Below are 18,952 nucleotides of genomic sequence, written 5' to 3' on the forward strand. Positions count from 1 at the left end.
GGACTACAGCTGTCACGGTGTGCCCTTGAAAGCTAGAGTCATGTGGTGGCACCTAACTTCAGTTTCTTTAGTACTCCCACAGAATCTCCTAAGCACATAGTCCCTTGTTTTTAATCCTTTCTGCTTGAAATACCTAGACTTGTTTCTGTTTCCTGAATTGAAACCTACATGACACATCACCTTAAATGCTGTATCTAGCTGTACCCACTTTTTGTGTAGGCAAGAGCAAATTATATGTAAATGCAGTTATTTTGGAAATGTAAATATGCAGTGAATAAGAAATTGATTGACAGGAATTAGAATAATGGGTGAAAGAATTATAGGTTTTGTGTGTGTGTGTTCCCCGAGTAGGGGAAGGGAGATGGTGGGAAGGATGAATCAAGCAGAATGCTAGATGATGACTGGGAAAAGAGAGAGAGAAAAATGAGTACAGAACCCTAGGGTTCTACAAGGGAATAGCAGAGCAGAATTAATAATCAGTTTTTATGAAGAACTTGATCCAATAATTGTTTATATGCGTGGAGCCATTTAGAGCTCACAGTGCTTTCACACATGTTATTCTATTTGATTCTTGTAATACATGATGTTGTGAACTAAGCTTTTGCAGGCTCTGTTATGGATTTTTCATCTGAGGAAAGAAAGCAAGGTTCAGGGAGTTTAAGTGACTTCCTCGAGGTTACAGCTAGTAAGTGAGTAGATCAGAACGTTGATTCCAAATTCCAGTGTCCTACTCCAGGCTGCTGGCTACAGAAATCACTTTGGCTTAAGAATGAGGGAGAATTGAGGCATTCAGACTGTCAAGGGCAATAACCATGCTATTTTAAATCTGAACACAAAGGCTGTAGAGCCCAGTCATCAGGACCTTTGCCTTACTCAGAATTAAGAGGTGCCTTTCTTTGTTCTTTCCCAGTCACTAAGCCCTGAGAGGTAGGACCTGAGTGGCCTGGCAGTGGAGTTAAGGAGCAAAGTGGATTCAGTCTCTATGCTGCATAGGTAAAATTGGCATTTTGTAAATAGTCTTGGCTTGATGTTCCCATATTGTATAGTAAAGTCATTCTTTTTTTTTTTTTTTTAAATAGAACAGAATTTTAGTTACTTTAATTTTTTTTTTTTTTAATAGCTACTTTATTTATTTATTTATTTTGGCTGTGTTGGGTCTTGGGTTCGTGCGAGGGCTTTCTCTGGTTACGGCAAGTGGGGGCCACTCTTCATCGCGGTGCGGGGACCGCTCTTCATCGCGGTGCGCGGGCCTTTCACTATCGCGGCCCCTCCCGTTGCGGGGCACAGGCTCCAGACGCGCAGGCTCAGTAGTTGTGGCTCACGGGCCCAGCTGCTCCGCGGCATGTGGGATCCTCCCAGACCAGGGCTCGAACCCGTGTCCCCTGCATTAGCAGGCAGATTCTCAACCACTGCGCCACCAGGGAAGCCCAGTAAAGTCATTCTTGTGCTTCAAAGTCTGGCTGAGTTCTCATTACTCATCATAGAGAAAGGCACTGGGGCAAAGTAAGAGTAAGTTTTGGTTCTAAGGTCACATTAAAGACAGGACACTTTGAGTGCTCTGGTGTGACTCATGGTGAATGGGATGCCTTCTTTACGGGGGACCCCTGATGTCTGTGTCCATCTTCCACACAGCCCCACTCAGCTCTCATACTTCCTATCATCTTTGTCAGTCCTACTCTAAAGTGAAGATAGGCAAGCAGTCTTGCTTGGGGAACAGAGAGAGCTGTCTCCACTGGGGCAGAGTCATGTACAAATAGCTACTGAGAAGTGGCATGGGAGAGGGAAGGATGAATAAGCAGTCAATTAGGGGAACCAAAAGGAGTTGTTCTACTATTTATTTCCTCTGCCTGGAGGACACTTCAGTATCTGGTGAAAGGATGACAGTCCTCAGTCCTCTGGGTAACTGGCATGATGATAAACACAGATGCATCTGGCCCTGATTTTGGAGTTGTGGGGATGTGCGAAGTTTCCTTTAGTTGCTCCCTTGATTAGCCCCTCCTCTACATACACATAAAAGATGAACATCTTAAGCAAGGTTGCGGGGGGAGTACAGAAAAAAATGTTTAAGAAGTTTGGTAGAGCCATTTGGGTACAAAGAATACATTTATCCCAGGTGATGAGTGTTCATTGCTTAACGCTTCCTCTGGAGGATTAGTTCTTGGCCTTCTCTGGTAAGCCCAGTCCTCACTGAAAAGGTGCTCTTTAAAGTGATAGACACACAAGTTACTAAAATTATTCTATATTCTTATATCAAACTAATTCAATTTATCTTCTTTCCAATTAGTCTGAATGAGTGTGATAATATAGAGATTGCAAAGTTATTTAAGAAAGAAATTCCAGAGTCAAAGAAGAGGGTGGTTGAGCTGCTTTTTTGCTCACCAAACTTGGAGGTGGCCTTTGAGACAGACGGTAAGAAAGATACTTTTCTTTTATGCGTGTGGTAGACACTGTTGTTTGCCAATTCTCTTCTTCCTTTTTTTAGGCTGCCATTCCCAGCTCTCTTTGAGGCCAGTGTGGCTATGTGACCCAGTTCTGGCCAATGACACATGAGGGAAATTAGGCTGGGGTGGGAGGAGTAATTTACTCCTGGGAATGATTGTTACTCCTGTTAAAAACAGAGATGAGAGTTCAAAACAATTGTATGAAAATGTGATCTTGCAGCTGCAGCAACAATTTTGTTACCATGAGATGACTATCTGAGGAGGAACATTCAACACTCAAGGATGTCAAAGTAAAAAGATATATATATTGATATATTTTTAATGACATCACTGAGCTGCTTCCCAACCCTGGAACCATCTATCTCCAGATAAATGTGTTAATTGCTTAAGCCATTATTTGTCACATGTTCTGTGACTTGCAACTATATGTATCCTGACTGATACAACAGACCTAGCAAACAAAAGGATTCTTCAAGTAGGGCTGCCATTACCCCATTCGACACCTCTGTGTAAATTAGATAAGACGCTTCTTCCTCTAGATGGATTTCAAGTCCTACTTGTTTCCTTTGCCAAGTGCCCCGGTGCCATTATAGATCCAACTTGCCTCCTTAAGTACATCAGAGGGCTGCCTCTGTTCAAAGGACTCAGGTGCCAATTCCAAATAAGGGGGAGAAAGCAATGAGACTTAATTTAATTTTGAGATTGACTAAAATTTGGGCTGTTGTTATTGTTACTGCTCTTCATTTTAAACAAGGAATTTGTTTTTAACTCCAAATCCAATATTGGATTTTTCATTATTCAATAGTGTACCCCAGAATAAAATTCTGGAAAAAATACTAGTTAGTACAAAATTCTTTTTTTAAGTTTGTACTACCACACTTCTGCCAATAACCTGTTAAAACTGGGCTGACGAAAACCATATCGAAGCAATATAACCACTTGCAATATGAAACTGTTATGGTGCAGATTATTTAATTCTCCTACTCCTCTATTAAAACTGCTAGAAGCACTGCTTTTGTATAATTAGCATGACATCATTTATCCTTCACTTGATGCAAGTAAATTTACGTATTAGGTCAGCTGCTACTCATTAGTTGGCACTATGTTATTTTCATCACTTTTAATCAAAGTTTCAAGTTATTAAATAACTTAAGCCAAAGTACTTTTCTGTGAAAACATCTTTCCAATTAATTTTATCACTATAAAAGCTAGTTTTGCCCACATAACTGGTAAAACTAATCAATATGAGTATAGCCATATATGCAGGATACTTATTATCACTTTAAGAGATGCAAATTAATAGGAGTCTGACATGATTTTCCAGTCATTTAATATTATATGCTGTTACTTTAGGTTACTCAGTAGTACAAACTCACCTAGAAACAAACATGGGGACTAACATTATATGACAAGATTGAGAATAATCTTAGACGATCATAAAATATAAACACATTTAAAAAATCCTCTTTGAACTCTTAGTCGCATTTGAAAACTTTGAGATAATGCATTTAATACAATAGGCTGACAGCCTGTATAGACAAAACAATCATCATAAGTAGACTCAGATGTTATAACTAAACAGGATACAATATATACATTATATTTATATAGTATATATACACTTATATATATCAATTTTAAGATTTACCATAAAGCTACAGTCATCAAGACTGTGCGGAATTGGCAAAAGGATAGACACCACAGATCAATGCAACATAAGAGGCCAGAAATAATCAACTGATTTTTAACAATGTGCAGAGACAGTTCAATGGAGAAAGTATAGTCTTTCCAATAAATGGTACTGAAACAATTCAGCATACATATGCAAAAGAAAGGGGGAAATAAAAAAAAGAACCATGTCACAGACTTCACACCTTATGCAAAAATTAACTCAAAGTGGACCATACATCCCAATGTAAAATGTAGAAATATCAAGTTTCTAGAAGAAAATACAGAAATTTGCATCATCTTGGATTTGGTGATAAGTTTTTAGATATAACACCAAAAGTACAATCCATAAAAAGAAAAAATTGGGCTTCCCTGCTGGCACAGTGGTTAAGAATCCGCCTGCCGATGCAGGGGACACGGGTTCGAGCCCTGGGCCGGGAAGATCCCACATGCCGCAGAGCAACTAAGCCCGTGAGCCACAACTACTGAAGCCCGTGCACCTAGAGCCCGTGCTCCGCAACAAGAGAAGCCACCGCCATGAGAAGCCCGTGCACCGCAACGAAGAGTAGCCCCCGCTCAATGAAACTAGAGAAAAGCCTGCACGCAGCAACGAAGACCCAACGCAGCCAAAAATAAATAAATAAAATAAATAAATTTATTAAGAAAAAAAAAAAGAAAAAATTGATAAACTGGTCTTATCAAAATTACAAAGTTTGGCTTTGCAAACAACGGACAACCATGGTTAAGAAGAATGACAAGACAAGCTATAGAGCTGGAGGAAATATTTGCAATTCACATGTCCAATAAAGGACTTAGAGCCAGAGTATAAAAAACTGCTATAACTCAACAAGAAAACAACCCCCCCCAAAAAAAGATGAGCTACTTTTCCAAAGAAATTATACAAATGGCACATAAGCATATGAAAAGATGCTCAAAGTCATTAATCATTAGGAAAATGAAAATGAAAATTACAATAAGATACCTCTATTCACCTACTAGAATGACTAAAAAATTTTTTTAAATTAACAATTCCAAATGCTGGTTAAAATGCTGTGCAACAAGCACTCTCAGTCACTGCTTGTGGAAATACAAAATGGTACAGCTAGTTTGTAGTTTCTTAACAAAGTAAAACATACACTTATAATATGGCCCAGCAATCCCAATCCTAGGTAATTATGAAAGTGAATTGAAAAACTTGTACATATAGAAGTCTGTAAATGAACATTTACAGTAGCTCTATTCATAATCACTAAAAACTAGAAGCAACTGAGATGTCCTCAGAGGTGAACAGATTCACAAATTGTAATACCTCTGTACAATGGAATACTACTCAGCAATTTTTACAAAATGAACTCTTGATTCACACAACAACAATTTAAGATGAATCTTAAATGCATTTGATAAGTGAAAGAAGCCAGATCCAAAAGACTACATGCTGTATGGTGCTATTTAACTGGCATTCTGCAAAAGGCAAAACCGTAGAGACAGAAAATACACATCAGTGGTTGCCAGGAGTTGGGAAGAGGTTGACTGCAAAGGGGCTGGCACAAGGCACATTTTAGGTGTTGGAAATCACTATGGTGGTGGATATGTGACTCTATACATTTGTCAACACCCATAGAATGTTACACCTAGTCTAAGAAGGTGTAATTTACTGTAAAACTAAGAGTGAAATTTACCATATGCAAATTTTCAGAATCAACCAGGATGGTGGGGGGATAAGGGTGGGAGGATCCCAGGATGGAATGCAGACTAACAAATCTAACTGTATTACAAATATATGATATAGCCTAACTGAAATGGATGGGGGAAAATGAGTTGACCAAAGTAATTTTGGAAATGTGTTTTGACTGGCTATCATAAGGCTAAAGTAAGTGCAACTGTACATAAATGCCTTACTTTCCTTGGTAAATTTGTTTCTCACAGGGGTATAAGTTAGCAATTCTGAAACTACTACGCATGTATACTAGGGTTGAACAAGTAAGTAAATAAATTGTAGCTAATGAAAGCCAGGTTTCTCACTGTCAAAGAAAGAAGTTACAAACAGGCAGAGAAGGCTAGAATGAACCCTGTAGCTCTAGATTAAAACTGATTCTATATGTATGAATTCACCATGTGTGTATACACAGGTAGAAAGATACAGAAATAAATATAAATTTGTGTGTACATATGAGCTAGCAAACGTACATACATTTCCCTTTCTATCTGCTCAAAGGGCCTAGAAGCAATGGCACCCCATGAGTGATGAGCACCCCGATCCTGCTTTCTAATTATCATTCTCCAGTAAAGAAACCAAGACTCTTTGAAGAGATGGCTGATTCTGTGACTGGGATGAGGAAAATATAAGTCTGGAGCTTCTTGTAGTGTCACAAAGTAAGGAAGTGCTAAAAAAAATAAAGGATAAGGAATTTCCCTTAAGGGATAAGGTCTTTGGGGCATCCAAGACTGCTCACACATTCTGTATTATGCTACAAGGACTTCACAGGGCTCAACATATTATTGTACTAATGACTAAAATTTATCACTATGACACAATAAGGTTACACAGCAGATAACTGAGGGAAAAAGACACATTGGCCAGAGTCTGGAGAAATCCACCCACAGGCTTTCTATACCAGAGGTCCAGGAGAGGACACACTAGGTGTGTTCCCTTTGCTAGCAGTGAAAATGCAGTGGCACATGTGTAATGTTTCTCCTAGGGAAGCCCATTTAAGACTCAGCGTTTAGGGATTTTATTGGAGACTAGTCATGTAGGCATGCTTTGGCTGGCATCTACCAAAATCCCAGGCTCTCAGAAGGAAACAGGTATTCAGTGTCTTAAGTGGGCAAAACAACCTTACCAGTATAGAGAATTTTCCATATCAGTGTGGGGAAGTTTTCACAAACCAAGTTCACAGATGCCAGCCAAGGGCAACCTTGCAAGCAGGCCCTTCTAAAGATAGCAGCCTCTGGCCTGCTGTGTTAACTCTTTCCTGCACAGGGTATATCAAAAGGACACAGGACCCAGGGCCAAAATTGGAACAATCTGAACAACAAAATAAATAATTACAGTATTGGATTATAATTCAAAGAATAAAATAGATATCCATGAGTCTATACTACTATAAATAAGTGAAATAAATAAATAAATAAATTGGGTGGCAGACAAATCTTTGTTACAGGAGAATTCCATATAATAATATAGAAGGAATTACGGGACTTCCCTGGTGGCGCAGTGATTAAGAATCCGCCTGCCAGTGCAGGAGACGTGGGTTCGAGCCCTGGTCCGGGAAGATCCCACATGCTGTGGAGCAACTGAGCCCGTGTGCCACAGCTACTGAGCCTGTGCTCTAGAGCTCACGAGCCACAACTACTGAGCCCATGTGCCACAACTACAGAAGCCTGTGTGCCTAGAGCCCGTGCTCTGCAACGAGAAGCCACAGCAATGAGAAGCCTGTGCACTGCAACCAAGATTAGCCCCCACTCGCCACAACTAGAGAAAGCCCGTGCACAAGGACGAAGACCCAATGCAGCCAAAAATAAATAAATAAATAAATTTAAAAAAATAATATAGAAGGAATTAAAGAAATTGAAAATCACCATTAGAGCACCACAGTGATAATTGCTTCAAGAAAGATCCCCTAAAATTAGCAGGTGAAACTAAGAAGAAACAGATTTGCATAGCTTCAAAGTATCTCACCCCCCCAAAAAGAACATTAATTATTGCGGTGGTTTAAGCATTTGTTCACAAATTCTTTAATAATCATCCTTCTGGAATGTGAAGCCTAATTCCCTTCTCCTTGAGTATGGACTGGACTGGGCTTCTTCTAGCAAATAGAGTACGGAAAGGCAAAAATAGTAACTTCACAGTACAGAAAACTGGCAGGCTCCAGCTTAACCATGTGATTAACATCATCAGTTATGTCATGTTGATACAATGTACCCCTGATATGATGTAATCAGAGGGCACTTCACTCTGTGATATCATTTCCAAGTTTAGTCTAGTCATGAGAAAACATAAGAAAAATCCCAGTTTAGGGATATTCTACAACCTACCTGATCAGTAGTCTTTAAAATTGTCAAGGTCACGAAAAACAAGGAAAGACTGAGAAATTATCACAGATTTAAGGGAACTTAGATGCAATGACCAAGTGTAACATGGACTGTGTCTCAAAGCTGAAAAAGGACATTAATGGAAAAAATGGTGAAATCAGAATTTAGTTAGTAGTTTAGTTAATAGTATTGCACTAATGTTAATTTCACAGTGTCAGTCATTGTACTACGGTTATAAAACATGTTCATGTTAGGGGAAGCTAGACGAAGGATATTCATGAGCTCTCCAACTATATTTGCAACTCTTCTGTAAATCTAAAGTTATTTCGAAACAGCAACAAAAGAATTTTTAAGCACTTAGGCTGGCGCACACTAGTTGCTAACTGATGTTAGCATCTCTTGGTTAATTTACTTGGTAATCATTCCCAGAGGTTGATAGTGATGGGAAATCTCTCTTGTTGCCTTTACTCCAAATAAAAAGTGTATTTCTAAGGATGAATGATTTTAGTGGAGACTATTTTCCAGAGTGCCAACATGGCTGGAGATTAGGTCTGGACCCGTGACCACTCAGGGGTAAGATGAGCTGGCTATATACACCCCTACAGCTGGCCTCAACCCTACGAGCCCAGCTATCTAAGCCTGTGTTCTTGAGGCTGTGTGGAAACGTACGGCTCGGGATGCCAGAATCAAACCAACACTGAAGCCAGAAATACCTAAAAATGGGACAGTGTAAAAAAATGTGGCCAATATGGGCCTTACTGCTGGCCCTAAGGGTTCTAGATATTACTAACTTCAACAGTGGTGAAGTGAGAGGCTGGCAAAGGCTGAAGAGGCAGCTTTGGAATACTGTAAGCTGTATTGTAGTTTTACCTGTGCTTCATCCTACATTAAAATATTTTTTTCTCCCATTGGAAATGAACTTTGTAGTTTTACCTGGCTAAGCTCTTTCTTGCTCAGTGGCTTTCGTAAAACCACAGTGAAGTAGTTTTTGCTTATTATTTATGCTCCCACCTACTTCCAAAAAGGATCTAAGATGGCTTATTCCCCAAACAATTTTGCTAACCCTAGGCCTTCATTCTCTTCCAGACCATCTGTTCCTTTTCACCATGAAGTCATAGTACTAAATTTGTGACAGTACAATCATTCCCATGGCAACAGGATGTGGTCCTCACCACTGAATCCTGATTTCACTCTGACCAAGATCAAGCAGCAGGAAGATCAGGAAGTATATTCTAACATTTTCCATTCTTTTTCAAGTTTTGTTTCTCTCTGAATAAGTTCTTAATTTTGATTCTAAAATCTTATACTCAGCCTAGATATGTGTTTTTGCATAGTTTACACATGAAACATTCTTTCAGTAAATAGATATGCAAGCCAAAAAATAAGTTGAGAATAATCATACAAGCCTACACACACACACACACACACACACACACACACACACACACACACATACACTATGATGTATAAACTTGCTTGACAGTGGGATGTTTTACAAATACCTTTCTGGTTTGTACAGAAGAAAAGAGAACACAGAATCCATTTAAAAGACATGAAACTTCTAAGCCTAAGAAATTTGCTTTGATGACTGTGATAGGCAGTGCAAGGCAGCTGACCTAGTTCCTACTTAGTGCTTTCCTTATCTTGCTGAGCACAAGTAAAACATCAGAGGGTCTTCCCACGTGAGACCAGAGCAAGACAGATAGATGGCTGGCTTTATTTATATAAATGACCAATACCTGGATATTTTGTCCATTTGTTTTAATCACACTCAGCTTAATTACACAATCTTTGGAGAGACTCCTTAGAATGCCATTTACTATACTGTGAAATTGAGTAAAGGGCATGAATTTTGAAAAGAGAATTAGTTACTGGAGTATCAGAAAATACCTGACTGGTACATTAAGTTAGCAGTCTTACAGGACAGATGGCAAAGTGTGTTATAATGAGGCTCTGCTGGACATTCCACATATTATATATTAAAAATATATATATATATTTAATATGTCACATATATGTTATATATGTCATATTATATGTTATATATTATATAATACACATAACATATTAAATACGTATAACATATAACATGTTATGTGTATATGTATATAACAGAAGAAAAGTGTAACGTGTAAGAACTATCTTCTCTCTCCTTCTGTTCTCCCCCAGCTTCCATGTTGAGTTAATGGACTAAGTGGGGGGAGGTAGAGGAAGAAAGGGCGATAAGAGCTAGAAAAAATAGCTGGATGAGAAGCTAAAGTGATTTATGTTAATTTTTTAAAAGGTAAGAAATTACTTGCAGTGGAAAACATGTGGAAGGAAGAGGAAGTGGAAAGAGAAAGTAGACAAGTGAGAGATAAGGGGAGTGACTGAAAAGCTGAAAAGGGGCATTTTGACAGCACTTCCTCTGTGATGTGGGTGTTTTGGGGGAAACAAACAGAAAAGGAGGATTTTAAAGTTCTGTTGTTTGTTACGTTATATGATTCACCACTTTGCTACCTCTTCAAGACTTCAGTGAAGACAAATTATTTTTCAAAGCTCTTTAGAGATGGATTCGTAATTCTTCTGAATGAGATAAAATGTTCAGATGGACACTAAGGGCTGGAGTAAGCCCTATTCTGATTTTACATATATATAATCAGATTCTCTTGAGGAAAAAGACCAGCAGTGCCACCACTACTGCTATCTTTTACCCTTGGAAAATATGTTGGCCAGAGCTATCCCACTATCCCAAGTCATGTCACATTTGTAGTGGCCAGAGATGTGTGGCATTCTATGGTCTGGAGTTTTTAACTCTGAAGAAATTTAATTTTAGCCTTTAAGAATTTCGGAATTTAGATGATCAAACATGGAAGAGTGGAAAAAGGCATTATGACCGCTTTAGGGAGGCCTAAGGCCAAGCCCTAAACTCAGTCTTTGAGGACCAAGAGAAGGCAAGACCAGACTACAGAGAGCACCATGACACCTAAAGAACAGGCCTCACTGACAATGAGGTGTCACATTCAGGCTTGCTCCAGTCTGACACTGATCTCTCTGAGTCTTGTTACACATTGTGACTGGTCAGAAAATGCAGAGACTCCTACTGTACCCATGTACAGGAATATGGCAGTAAGTGGTAAGGAAGACTTTGCACGGAGGTCATCATCACTTTTGATGTCATCAACATTTTCTAAGTATAGACATCATAATGGAGCATATGTAATGATTCAGGGGAGGGTAAGGTAAAACAAGATGGAAGAGATCATCAGGATAGAAATGGGAGGCCAGTGCAGGAATAGGAAGGATCAACTATTCCCCACTGTCCTGCATAACATTAGTTCATAAGATGTGCTGTGGTTTTTTGTTTTTTTTAAGGATCTGTGGAAAGCTAATTTTGGACACATTGTGTATTTTTTTCCCTTTGGGAAATACATACTTGCATGTTATAGGGTCTGTGATGTCTCACCAAGAAAAAAACTTCTGTTAAACTATTGTTGCCCAAACTTATTTGGTGATAGAATACATTATTTAGTAACATCTATTAACATCCAAAGAGGCTACTGTTATTCAGAATACATATTGCTTAATACTGGGGTAGATTATGTGTATGAAACCATTTTATAACAGGTTATATTACTCTTATACCTAAAAAAAAAACCCATACTGAGGAACACAGGCATTTGTCAAGCTATACCCAATTACTGTGATTTTTGATCTTCCTGTAGTTTCAGTGTAGGGCTTCACGCTACTATACTTGCTTCATGAAAACTGGGTGGGGTTTATATTTGCACTCTCTACACAGATGCATGCTTTCTCCATTTCTCCTAAACGCTCAGTGCCTTTATAATGCCTGTTACTACCCAGGAACTATCATTTGGCAAATCTCTAGGATATAAACTTTCCTTTGCAGAGTTGCATGCATCAGAGTTTTTTTTTGTTTTGTTTTGTTTTTTAACTCCCTCCCACCAAAACCAACCTCATTCCTCAGGAACTGCTTTCTGCTAGGGGACTACTATGAATAAATCCACCCTAACGTTACCATGTTACGCATTTGCAACATAAAAAGGGCTTGCTGAAAATGCAATGCCTTTATCCCAAAAAAGAAAGTTCACAGTAGGGGTTTCCAGAACTGGAGGAAGTTAACACTAGAAAATGTTTGGGGTTAGATGGCTCTTTAATGATCCACAGATTGTACCACTTAAGAAGTCACCTCTTGTCTTTACATGAAGGGAAATTAATTTGCAGAATGATGCTCTATTTGAAAAAGCCATGCTTGACTGTGTGGTATATTTCTTTTCAATAGTCCAAGAATTGCTGGTGCAGTGTTTTATGAATAACATTCAGTGTAAGGGAGTATCTATTTACATTTAATAAATAAATAAATGACTATCTGCATGGCTGTGGATTTTTTTGTTTTTAATTTTTTGTTTATTTGTAAATAGATAACATACTCACATGATACAAAATGCAAAGGACACAAAACAGCATACCATTAAAAGGATGTTTCTCTCCTTCCTCTGCCCCTCAGTGATCCTGTTTTCCTCTCCAGAGGCAACAATTACTACCAGTTTCTTAAATATCCTCCCATGGATATTCTGTGTGTTTACAAACATACACATACTTTCTTTTCCACACAGATGCTAGCATAATATACATACTGCTTTCTACCTTGATTTTTCTCACTTATCAATATATCTTAAATATCCTTCCATATTAATATATGGAGAGCTAGTGCCTCGGTTATTTTAACAGCTGTGTGGTGTTCACTGAATGCCTGTGTTATTTTATTTCATCATTCTATTGAGGGATATATTGTTGCCAATCTTTCATATTATTAACTATATTGCATTAGTAGACTCACTGAATAAACACCTAGAAATGGAATTTGTGTCCATGGGTATGTACATTTTTACTTTTGAAAGATATTTCCCAACTGTTCTCTATCCCTTATACACTCACCAACTCTGTATGAGTGGCTACTTCCTTAAATCTCTATTAAATCAGTATTTTATCAAATGTTTTGATCTTTGACAATTTGATTGGGAAAAATTGTGTATATTTTTAAACCTGAGAACCAAAGATAGTTAGGGAAGTGACAACTTAGGATAAGTGTAAAGGGCATTTACCTATCTTTTCCATTTGTAATATGAGGCAGAATTCCTTATCTTACTTTTTTTTTTTTTTTTTTTTGACCACACCCGTGCAGCTTGTGTGATCTTAGTTCCCCAACCAGGGATCGAACCCGTGCCCCCTGCAGTGGAAGCACGGAGTCATAACCACTGGACCGCCAGGGAATTCCCTCCTCATCTTACTGAACTCAAGAACTTGTCCCTAAGTAGAGAGGTATTGGATTAAAATAATAAGTTGATCTTAAATCAAAAGTGACTGAGATTTAAGTAGGTTATCTCAAAAAGTTAGACTCTTTATACCAAGAGGTCCTTACATATACATTAATTCTGGCCTTGACACTCTGGAAGTAGGGGGAAGACTATAACCTCTCCAGGGTTTTCTAGCTTCATGATTTCTGTAATTCTGCAGATATATGAAGTATTAAACAATTAACAGAATACTTTAATTACCAGCATTCACAATTACAGTTTGTAAAATAAAGAGAAAACATTTCTTTTATAGATCACCAAATATAAATCAGGAGAAAGGGAGGGAGACCCCAGCTGTCTCCACCTTCACCCTCCTAGTCCCGTGGTCACAGCCAGTTGGAGCCATTCAGCATCGCTAATTGTAAATTCACACCTCTCACCAGAACCACAGCTCCTGGGCTTCCTGCTAGTTCATTACTCTTGCCACACATATTCTCTCAGTTTATCAGGCCACTTCCCCCTGCCTCTTCCTTCCCAACCCAAGACAACCCAGTCTTCTTCCCAATGAGAAATTTATCTACATCACTATTCATCCTTGCTTTCTTCTTCTTTTTTATTTTTTATTTTTATTGGAGTATAGTTGATTTACAATGTTGTGTTAGTTTCAGGTGTAGAGCAAAGTGAATCAGTTATACATATACATATATCCACTTTTCTTTAGATTCTTTTCCCATATAGGCCATTATAGAGAATTGAGTAGAGTTCCCCGTGCTGCTTTCTTCTTTTCTAACATAAAAATGCAGCATAGGGCTTCCCTGGTGGCACAGTGGTTGAGAATCTGCCTGCCAATGCAGGGGACACGGGTTCGAGCCCTGGTCTGGGAAGATCCCACATGCCGCGGAGCAACTGGGCCCGTGAGCCACAACTGCTGAGCCTGCGCGTCTGGAGCCTGTGCTCCGCAACGAGAGGCCGCGGGAGTGAGAGGCCCGTGCACCGCGATGAAGAGTGGCCCCCGCTTGCCGCAACTAGAGAAAGCCCTTGCACAGAAACGAAGACCCAACACAGCCAAAAATAAATAAATAAATTTTAAAAAAACAGCAGCATAAACTCTATGTCCATCCTGATGTTGGCAGAAATATAACCTTAACCAATGTTCTCCCTTTCTCTGGGTTGTATTTAAATTTCAGTTTGGGTATTGCATTTATGTGTGGGCAGGGGTTGGGTGTGGACCTGGTTTGGGGACCCACGCCATGTAGACTGCAGCCACTGTCTATTAGCACTGGCAGCCAGTAGATCACCATCATAAGCCATCTATCAGCCCATGCTGGGTGCTGCTGGGTTGTCAACTCATTCAGGCCTTTAGATGCTCTTGAAGTCATTCCACTGAAGCATGGGACTAGCTTGGGCCCATCTTCCTAGACACTGTTCAGTCTTTCTTTGCCCTTTTTTCATGAAAACACATTTTCAAAAGTACATTCGATAACATAAACCATCCACGTACTTATTACCCAAAATGAACAAATGTTACTCTTTCATATTTTCCTTCAGTACAGTAAAGGTGTGAAGTCCCCTAGGTGCCCTTTGCAGCTTCACTCCCTTCTCTCCCTCATTCCCTAGAGACAACCAATAACATGAATTTGGTACAAATCTAGTCCATGTTGTTATGCTTTTGTTTTATACATTTGTAGCCAAAACCAATATCTGGTATCTGTTTTTTAAAAGTTTACAAATAGTATCATAGTGAATATAATAGGCTGCAATTTGATGTTGCAGAGTATTTTCAGGATTCATCCATGTATTGATACTAGTTATTTTAACTTCTGTATAGTATTTCATCAAATCAATATACCATACTTTGTCAGTACCCTACACATTCATTCTTGGGGGTATTTCCAGTGTTTTATTAATACCAACAAAACTGTAGTGACTATCCTTTCCTGCCCCTTTTCACCTTCTGCTACTCCTTAATTATCTCTATCTTAGTAAATGGCTTCACCAGGCACGTCGGCCAAAAACCTCAGTCAGCCTTGAAACTTTTCCCTCACACCTCAAATCCCCATCACCAAGTTGTCTGTTCTGTATCCTGAATCCAATCACTTCTCAACACTTTTAAACAAGTCCAAGCCACCAATGTCTCTCTCCTACTACTGCAATAGTTTTCTATCCTACCCCAAGTGCTAATTCCACTTTACCTTATGGGCTTTCTTTCTTTCTTCCAATGTTCCAAGCTCATTTCTGCTTCAGAGCAGTTGTGTTTGCCATGCTTTCTTTCCTGAAATGTACTTTCCTCAGAACTTAAACATAGACCTTGCTCCCTCATTTCTCTAAGTCTCCTAAAATTCACCTTCTCAGGAAGGCCTTCCCGATTCATCCCACCTAAAATAGCACCTCCAGCCCCCATCCCTTTACCCTGCTAAACCTTGTTTCAACGTACTGGACCCTCCTTGAACTGGTACATAGACTCTTCTTCTAATAATAATTTCTTTTAATGCTTATAAAATATCTATTTATCTATATCTAATCTATATATCTCCATAAGTCTGTTTCACTTAGTTTCATGAGAGCAGTCTTTGTTCACTTTTTTATTCCCAAAGCCTACTATGATGCTTGGTTCAGGTAGGAACTTGATAAACATTTATTCAATCAATGAATCAATGTATCCTCATGCATTTTTCAACATTTGTTTTAAATTATGTATCTAGAGGTGGAGTTTCTGGATCATAGAACGTGTGCATTTTCAACTGGACAAGGCATTTCTAAACTGCTCTTCTAAGTGGTTGTACCAATTTACACTTCCACCAGCAGTAGGTAAGATTTCTCACTTCCATATAACTAATAGTCAACACTTGGTATTGTGAGTTTTAGAAATATTTCCCAATCTGATGGATGCTTTATATTTCTCTGATTACTAGGGAGGTTGGGCATATGTTCTTTTACCTATTTTTCTCTCAGGTTGTTTGTCTGTCTCTTATTTATAAAAGTAATTTATATTGTCTGAATATTAATCCTTTGATAAATATGTTACAACTATCTTCTCCCAGACCATGGCTTTCCTTTTAATACTGTATGTGAGATACTTTATCAAACAGAGGTACTAAATTTGGAGTATTCAAATTTATTAGGCTTTTCCTTTATTATAATTTGTGCTTTTGATGTACTGTTTAAATAATCCTTCCTTCCCCTGTGGCCCTAATGTGTGCACCTATAATTTCTTCTAATAGTTATAAAGTTTTTATTTTGTCCCAGGTTTAGATCCTTAATTCATCTGGAGTTTAGTTTAGAGCAGTGGTTCTCAAACTGTGGTATGGGGATACCGGGGGTCCCCAAGACGTTTTCAGATTTGCAAGACCAAAACAATTTTTGTAATAATACTAAGACATTATTTGCTTTTTTTCACTCTCATTCTCTCATGAGCAGCAGAATTTTCCAGAGGGTACATGACATGTGATGATGTCATCACTCTGATGGCTAATGGAATGTGTGCTTATCTGTTCATGTGTTTTATACATTTCTTACTTTTAATTTTCAATATAGTGTCTTAGTTGGTTCAGGCTGCTATAACAAAATACCCCAGACTGGGTAGCTCATAAAGAGCAGAAATTTATTGCTCACAGTTCTGGAGGCTGGAAATCTGAGGTTTAGGGTGACAGCATGGTTGGTTGAGGGAACTTCTTTCTGGTCACAGGCTTCTCATTGTATTCTCACATAGAGGAAAGTGCTATTCAGTAAGTCCCCTACATACAAACCTTCAAGCTGTGAACTTTCAAAGATGTGAACGTGTATTCCATCAATGTCAGGCATGAGTGAAATTGCAGCTTGCCCTCCGTCTCCTATTTTTTTTTTTTGAATATTTATTTATTTGGTTGCTCTGGGTCTCAGCTGTGGCAGGTGGGCTCCTTAGTTGTGGCATGCAAACTCTTAGTTGTGGCATGCATGTGGGATCTAGTTCCCTGACCAGGGATGGAACCCGGGCCCCCTGCAATGGGAGCTCAGAGTCTTAACCACTGCGCCACCAGGGAAGTCCCTCCATCTCCTACTGCTGACGATCCTTCAGCTCTACCATCTCCCACCGCCTCTCCCTTCTCCAGTCAATAACTCTTCTTGCCTGTTCACCTGATGCCAGCCCCTGTATGCCAGCTGTTGTATGGTGCTACTGTACTTTTCAAGGTACTGTACTATAAGATTAAAAATGTTTTATTTTTTGTTTTTTTTAATGTATTATCTGTGTGAAAAGTATTAGAAACCTATTACAGTGCAGTACTATATAGCCGATTGTGTTAGTTGGGTACGTAGGCTAACTTCGTTGGACTTAAGAACAAATTGGACTTATGAACGTGCTCTTGGAAAGGAACTCGTTTATATATAGGGGACTTTAGGATTTCAACACATGAATTTTGGGTGGACACAAACATTCAGAACGTAGCATTTGGTAAATATCGACAGATACAACCCATATAAACAAAAACTCTGAGGGATCTTCAATAATTTTTAAGAGTGTCAATGAGTTCTGAGACCAAAAAATTTTAAGAACTGCTGGCATAAGATATGAGATAGTGATCTAATTTCATTTCTTTCAGTACAGAAAGTCAGTAGCCCCCAAATTCACTAGGTCTATAATGCTTCCTCTATCATATGCCAAGGTCCCATACACACTTGTGTCTACTTCAGTGCTCTCCTTCATTTTACAACACTGCACCATCTAATTACTATAGCTCTATGAGGAATCTTCCTATCTGGGGAATACATCACACTTCCTTGGTTTTTTAGAATTGTCTTGGCTCTTCTTAGACCTTTTCTCTTTATAATTAACTTTAGAATTAGTTTGTCAAATACCACAAAAAAAGTTTTGTTGGGATTTTGATTGAAATTGCACTTAACTGTGGAGTATCATAATACTTATGGTATTGATTTTTCTGTGAATTTAGTATTACATAATTTTTATTAAAATCTTTTATTCCCCCTTTGGTATTTTAGCCATAAAGGTCTTGCACATTTTTGTAAGATTTATTCCTGGGCATCTTATTGTTTCTACTGTAATTGTAAATGGGATGTTTAACACCCGCCCCCCCACCACTACATAGGTGTATGGATTTCCTATTACTTAGGTATATAGGATTGCTATTGATTTTTCACATTGATTGTGATTTAGCAACATTGCTGAACACTTAGTCTAATTTTTTTTTTTTTTTCTTGAAGAGCCTCTTGGAGATTCTAGTTTAAAAAATGATGTTGTCTGAAAATATTTTGTTCTCTTCCTTGTTAATGATTGCATATCTTTTTTTTCCTCTTAAATATAAGGACTAGAACTGGTAGTAAAATGTTTAATTATAGAGGTTATAGCAGGTATGTCATGTTCTTGACTTTAATGGGATTGCTTTTACAGTCTCATAATTATATATGATGTTTGTTATAGACTCTTGGTATATACCCACATCAAGTTAATAGTCTTTGTTAGCTAAGAGATTTTGTTTTTAAATTATAGTTCTTGACATTTTAATGCTTTTTTTGTATCTA

General features: G+C 38.4%; 1 protein-coding gene across 1 annotated transcript in view; it reads right to left on the bottom strand.

The window, feature by feature from the left end:
* NMNAT2 (nicotinamide nucleotide adenylyltransferase 2) overlaps positions 1-18,952 on the bottom strand; it is a 205,317-nt gene that overhangs the window by 172,652 nt on the left and 13,713 nt on the right. The window lies entirely within an intron of this gene.

This window comes from Balaenoptera acutorostrata, chromosome 1 (assembly GCF_949987535.1).
Source record: "Balaenoptera acutorostrata chromosome 1, mBalAcu1.1, whole genome shotgun sequence".
NCBI lineage: Eukaryota > Metazoa > Chordata > Mammalia > Artiodactyla > Balaenopteridae > Balaenoptera > Balaenoptera acutorostrata.